The sequence below is a fragment of the Coturnix japonica genome, chromosome 1 (assembly GCF_001577835.2).
Source record: "Coturnix japonica isolate 7356 chromosome 1, Coturnix japonica 2.1, whole genome shotgun sequence".
In the NCBI taxonomy this organism is placed as follows: Eukaryota; Metazoa; Chordata; class Aves; order Galliformes; family Phasianidae; genus Coturnix; species Coturnix japonica.
In genome coordinates, this window is record NC_029516.1 from 76,820,867 (window position 1) to 76,827,057 (window position 6,191).

Here is a 6,191-nt window from a genome sequence, read left to right on the forward strand (position 1 = left end):
ATTTGGTGCTGAAGGCAGACCCCTGAATTGGGAAATGCTATTTCACAAAAGAGTCCACAAATGTCTTATAGTGGAATCATTTCTACTGCAGTGGGAACTCTGTGTAGTCCCCAACACGCACATCTTTCTTGTCTTTTTCCCCAGCTACTGTTGCTTATTTGTTTCTGGCTGGACATCAGAACTACTCCTGAGATCGGAACTACTCCTAATCCACTTTTCCATAGAAATTATAGGTCATTTTCCATTTTTCAACTTGTTTCCACCCGAGGAAGAATCTACCATTATGTGGCCAAGTAAGAAAACATGCAGCTGTATCATGCAAGCCTTTTTCAGGATAACAAGATATTTTGTTTCATACATACATCTGCCCTCACTGCTGGCCTTTTCCAGTTTGTCCTTTTAAAATATCTCTACATGCAAGTGCAGAGGGCAGAAGCACTGTCAATTATGAGATGGCACAGTTTAAGGTCCTCTGGGGATTTCAGCTTTGCACTCAGAAGCATTGCTTCTGAAAAAGATGGTGCTGGTGGAGAGACTGAGAGAGATGAGATGCACTGATGCACATGCTGCTGCATTTAGACCTCAAGATTTTCATGATAGGTGCCCCTATGCTTGTGTTTAATTTAAAAAATACAAACAAGAAAACCCAAATATTTGGTCTTGGGAGGAGAAGGGCCTTAAAGAAGAAAGACTGACCAAACCAAACAAGGGGGGAGAAGAATACCTTTGAAGCTGTAAATCAGAAAAAAATAGTGTAAAAACAGAGCTGGAATTCTAATAGGCTTAGATAAATAAGATTTGGATCCAATTTAAATAACTTCAAACAGTAAATACCAGATAAGATGTACCCAGTGGTAAAAAGCAGAGGAATGCAAATGTACTAAACTGAGCGAGGTGGCAAGGGACATTACATTGCTCTCAGGATGGAAAGCTGGAACTTCCTGCTGAGATCTGTGCTGGGCGGGAGCTTGCAACAAGCCCTCAGCCTTCACTGGCAGCCTGATATGCTGAAGGAGTGAAGGCAAGAGACAATGCTCTCTGCTCTGAAAGATGTCATTAATGAATATTTCTGTATTTAAAGTCAGTTGTGTCATGAACCTTGGGATACAGAAAGGTTGCACAGAGAATTGAGAAGGAAGTGGTTTTGGCTTAGCTGGTGCCTCAATCAAGTTTTTGCTATCAAAAACAGACAACAGAGTGGCCCTGTTCTGTCTTGCAAGTGGTGCTAAGGAGCTGAATAGCTCCCTGTCTGTTATCCAGTGCCTGGGTAGTTCAGCCTGCACAATGCAGAACACTCCACATTCAGAGATTTGCATTCATAACTATATTTATGGGCTGCATATAGTATCTCTCTTAAAAGAAAGCACTTAGACACTTTATTTTCCCCCCTCTGTTTACAGGAAGTCTGCAACACCTTTAATGCAATTCAGGCTGGACCTCTTGTAATTTAAGATAAAATCTTATCTATAGATAAAGGATACGAGTATTTTACAGAAAAAAAATGTCTAAAATATCTAGCTTCACAATGCTAGAAACTGCAGTATTTGGCACCATTATTTCAGTGCTGTGTTAAAATGATGAAAGGCTTAAAAGATCAGAACATAGTGATTGATATGAAATTCAGCTTATCTGCCTTAGAAGATGTGATGAAATGAAGATTTGTAAGTACACAACTTATGATTTATCTCTGAAATTAGAGGCTCTGCTGTGTGTATCACGATTATGTGGCAGGCTGGTATGAATGCAGCACTCTTATTTTCACTATTTGCCCAGTTGTCATCTATGTTTATGTTGAATTAGACTGTAAAAGCTGGAGTGTCTGCATGAGTCTTCTAGTAAAATGGATTTGCTCCATTTGCTCCTGAGAAACAGGCTTCTTACCTTCCCTCTTTCCACTTCAAGAAACATTTTAATGGATCCGTGGGAGTGTTGATAAATGATGAGGAAACCTAATAAGGATCTATGGTCATGTTTCCCAACCAATAAGTCTTTGGAGAGGAGGATGGAAAATGATTAAAAAAAGATGTGAGTGATGCCATTCTGAGGACTTTTTTCTTTTATAACAGGACAAGATGTAAGAATTACATTTTGTGATGGTATTTAAACTTAGACTGATGTTTGCCTCCCGTTAGGAGACTGGAATGAACTCAACCAAAATATTAGGAGTTCTGACTGACTTGTCGCTACCCCTCACACATCTTGCAAGTGGGTTAAAATGTAAATGAAATGCGTAGTACACTTAATGAAGCTTTCTTCCAGCAGCTGATTCATTTATATGAACAGTCTATTTCTCAGTTACAGCTGAAGTAAGATTATCCTGAACGTTCAAAGTAGGAATCTGTGATTTTTGGTGCTTAAGACCATGAATTTGACTCTTGATCTCTGTAATGCTGCAAGAGTGCAAGTTGCAAAGTTAAATTTTCTGCTGTATAGACTGGTACGAATACCAGCTAAGATATAAGGATACCAGCTAAGAATAAGGATTATAAGCAGGCATAATGTTTTTGCAGAAGTTAGGTTGAAGGGCTAACCTCTGTGGCAATACTGGAGTGTTTGTGAACCAAAAGGTCGTGTAGTTTAAAGAGAATGTGTCTTCCTCCTCATTCATACAGACCAGTATCTCAGCTATTAAGTCAGTGTTTTTCTGCTGAAGAGTGAGCGTAACATGGACATACACCGCATCGCACCTTAAGGTTTTATCTGCGTGACTACAGAGGGGACATGCCAAGGTTCAGTTTCAGAGAGGGAGCCTGAGAAACGGCTACCACATCCAAGGAAGGCAGCAGCAGCTGAAGGAAAACAACCTGCTCCACCAGGGGTGTCTCAGCAGGCTGAGACGAATTTCTTCTCAGCTCCTGAAACACCTCCTGCCCTCCTTCTGCACTGACTTGAATGTCTGAAGAGCTGTTTCTCTCACATTTTTTCACTCTTGTCACCCAGCTTCTGATGCATAGCTTTTCTTTTTTCCTTTTCTTAAATCTGCTCTCAGCATCAGTCATGGCAGGTCCTGTTGGAGAAGCTGGATCTGATTCTGGTCTGAGATGGGACAGACAGCTACTGGGCTCTGCTCACAGAGGACACTCCTGCAGCTAACAATGCTACCAGAAAAACCCAGTATCATTGTTAAAGTTCATCTAGCCATGCTGTCATTTGAAGTTGCAGATCTTTCAGGAAGAAACCTAAAATGATTTTGAGCTTTGGTCAGTCAGGTAGCAGAGTTCCCTGTAACTGGTTGTGATAACCTTATGGCATCTTTGTGGAAACAATTTTGACCATTATGGTTAGGGGGCAGAGAAAACCCATGGAACAGGCTTTGGAGAGCATACTCAAGTCTGCTTTCAAAATGGCAGACAAACGCATAGTAGGAGCTTAGTATTCAGTACTGATTTGCCTTCCAAACCAAGCTGCTCAAGAATATTAGTTTTAGACAACATCCTGCAACTGAAACTTTTTTTTTAAGTTAAAATATATTTGAAAATAGATTTTTGAAAAGTATACATGAATGCAGTATCACTGAATTAAAAAGAAATATCTCTCAGTGCCATCTAGGTTGTAATTTACATCATCTGAAGTGGATACCTCTACTGTATCTTGGAATGCATGACTATACAATAAGCCAGGCATGTCCAACCCATGATGTGGCATGGCTGGCAATGAAGCCATCATCTCCCTGCTCCACAAAGGTGGCAGCTACCCCCATGGAGAAGCCCTAGGCACGTACCCATCACTCAGTAACAGCCAAAAGATCAGTGTGCTATTAACCTCGTGTTGATGAAAACCAGGGCACAGGAAGGGCAGTGCTGTGCAGTGCTGACTCCAATGATGGCAAATAATTGTACACATTTCGAAACACTGGCTAAACACAGGTCTCTGAACAGCAAAAAATACTCAGCTGTACTTTCCATTTTGATAAAGGAATTTGAGATTAAGTTTCAAGACTAAAAAAAACCAAGCATCATCAGTTTGTTTGTGACACCATTTTCAGCTGATACAAATTCATTACCTGCAAATGTTCAAATGGAATGTGTAGAGCTGCAATCCGATATTAAATTCAAAAACCTGATCTTGACTTACTAGTCCTTCATAATCCCTATATTACCAGAGAAAAGCATCCTTTGCTTCACAGTCACACCTTATTCATGTCATTGCTTTTTGGCAGTATGCACATTTGTGAACAGTTGTCAAGGATGAAGTACAGGAAGAGTAAAATTTCATCAAAAATCTTTGATCAGTACCTTGAGACCTCATTAGGAATCACAGCCTCTGCCAGCTAACCAACCTGATGTGTTGGATTTAACAAAACTACAGTCACGTATCCTACTAGTTTTATGGTTTTGTTCCTCTCTTTTTTTAGTGTTTTAAGAAAAATATTAAAAATTAAAATGTTTTGTTACTTATATATTAACAATATTGTATATTTTACAAGAGCTGCTCTGAAAGTAATACCTCCTGTTTTGTTGTGTTGGCCCATGATATCAGACACAGGTGATGGTGGTACAGCAGCAGAGGTTGAACTTTCTCACCAATATTTTCTCACGTGTTGTTGCTGTGTGACAGATGGCAGCAGAGGGGCAGTCTGACAGAATGGCGTCTAACATGGAAGTGCATAGGAAGCAAAGGTGTGTCACTGAATTCCTCCATGAAGAAAAAATGGCACCCATTAACGTTCACTGATGCTTGCTGAATGTTAATGGAGACCAAACAGCAGACACAGTAAGCAGTGAGCAATGTGTTTCAGCAGTGGTGACAGTGACAGTGGGTCACCTCCACTGGTGCAGATTTTTATGAGCACAGTATGCAGGCTCTTGTTCATTGCTGGCAAAAATGCATAGCTAGTGGTGGTAGCTATGTAAAAGAGTACTGTTTTGTAGCTGAGAATTTGTCCTATCAAAAAATGTTATTGTGCACTTTGTTGCAGTTTCTGTGGAAAGAAATAGAAAGCATTACTTTTGGAGTAACGTATGTATATGCAGCCCAAGACAATTCCTCTTCACTCAGTGTGGCCCAGGCAAGCTGAAAGATTGGACACTCTTGCAATAAGCCATCCCTCTGTAATTTATGCTTTGTTTTGTACTGCAGTGTTTTACACAATTTTCTAAACGTCCAAATAGATGTAAGGATCCTCTAGAACTGGAGCTTCTGATTTGTAGCTGTAGAAAATCAGATCTCTTTTCTTCTTCTCTAATTCATAAAAGATTGGACAGGCTTTCCTTCACTTTTGTGTCATCTTAGGACACTAAGCATAAACACTGTCCTTTGCAGTCCCTTCAGCACAGTTAGGTAAATTACCTCTATGTACAAGCTCCTCTTCATCGGGCTTAAGATTGACAAGGTCATGTCCTTGATTTAATAAGAACTCTACAAAGCATCTGGAAAACATGGAGCTGGTATCAATCCTACCTTGCCTTCAAAATTAATTGAAAAAACACTTTACCAGTGGCTCAATGACTACCTCAGAATACATGGACAAAATTAAAAGAGCCTGTTTTTCACTCTGGATGTTCTCCGCCCATGGCTCTGATGAAATTTATGGGTAGTAATCTCAAAAAAAATACTCTTCCTGAAGCAATATTTACCTCTCCCTTGACATCATTTTAGCACATCTCTTCCAAAATGTGTTTACATTCTGATGTTTGCCTATATACCAATGACAGTATTTCTGTATGCACACAGATTGGTAATAGCTTTTGAAAAAGTATTACTGAAAGATATGTTAAAAATTACTCAGTGGCCAGAAAGCAGTCACTTCACTTAAGTCTAAGTGAAACATAAACAGCCACTTTGAGACTATTGGAGATGATAAATAGGATGTTTGGACTATTTTAAAAGATTCACTAAGCAATGTCTTCTTCTTCATAAATGCTAACTGTGCTAAATTCCAACATGTCTGAAAGTAATACCTCCTATTTATTTCCACAGAAACTACAACAGTCACAGAGAGCACAACAGCACAGTTTGATAGAGGAAAATCTCAGATACAGAATGCTATTTTTCAACATTGTCACTGTTAGCTGATTTGCATGGATGAGCTGATCAAGAAACTCTTCATTTCATGATGTGACAGCTGTGTGTGGCCATCCAAACAAAACATGGCTTGTCTTTCATGTCACTGTTGTCATCGCTGAAATGTGCCTCAGTGTGCTCACGTCCACTGTTTGGTCTCCAGAAATGTTCAGCAAGTGTTGAAGAAT